Genomic DNA, 933 nt, shown 5'->3' on the forward strand with positions numbered 1-933 from the left:
GGCAGCAGGCGGGAGCTCTCAGGTATGGCCACTAGAATTTCGCAGCAGGGGAGGACCAAATTATGGGGGAGGGTTAACTATATCATGGGACAAAAAGCTGCAAATTATGTGGCATAATGACTACATTACTTCATTATAATTTTCTTTTTACTCATGTTAATGCAGCAGGGGCAGAGGTTTCATCTATTTTATACCATTTTAACTCCAAAACACATAACAATAAGCAACTGAAATGTCACCAGTTTTTAGTAACGCTTGATCTGTTTAATTAGAATGTTTTTATTGTAAAAATCAGGAGACTATGCAGTAGATTATGGAGCAAATGCAACAAATTCATAATTATGTGGATAATGCTGCAGCCACAAAATCTCATCATTCCTGTGGCCCTGCTCTCTTGCCTTTTCGATATGATGTACACTAATATGGGGTGGTATATGATTCAGGATGTATATTCTCTAATCCCAGGGCGAGTACTCCGCTCCGCCAGCGGAGTTTGCAGAGTTTTACCAACTGTGCGCTCAGTTGGGAACACGAAGTTGCAGCAAAACTCTGACTCCGTGGCGGAGCAGAGTATGCCCCTCAGCCCGAGAGCCCCTGCAAATATATTTCACTCTAGAGTGTGCCTAACACTTGTTCCCCTGGCCCCTGCTCTGGCCCCTGCTCTGGCGAGCCTAGCTCCACCCGCCCACACCTAAGCAGGAAGGAAAACTAAAATGATAACATTTGTTATTATCTTTTTAGTTTTCCTTTTAACCCCATCGCCGCGGGGATAATTCCCCCGCGGTGGGGGCAAGGGGTGGGGGGGGGCGCGTGCGGCGCCGCGGTGCTGCTGACGAGCTCGGCTTGTCATGCAGCACGGTGGCTGTGTGCTGGTGACAAGCTGAGCTCGTCATGGCCACGCCCGCTCAATGGAACGCCCAGCGCAGCGGGGTA

This window comes from Lissotriton vulgaris, chromosome 11, assembly GCF_964263255.1.
Source record: "Lissotriton vulgaris chromosome 11, aLisVul1.2, whole genome shotgun sequence".
NCBI lineage: Eukaryota > Metazoa > Chordata > Amphibia > Caudata > Salamandridae > Lissotriton > Lissotriton vulgaris.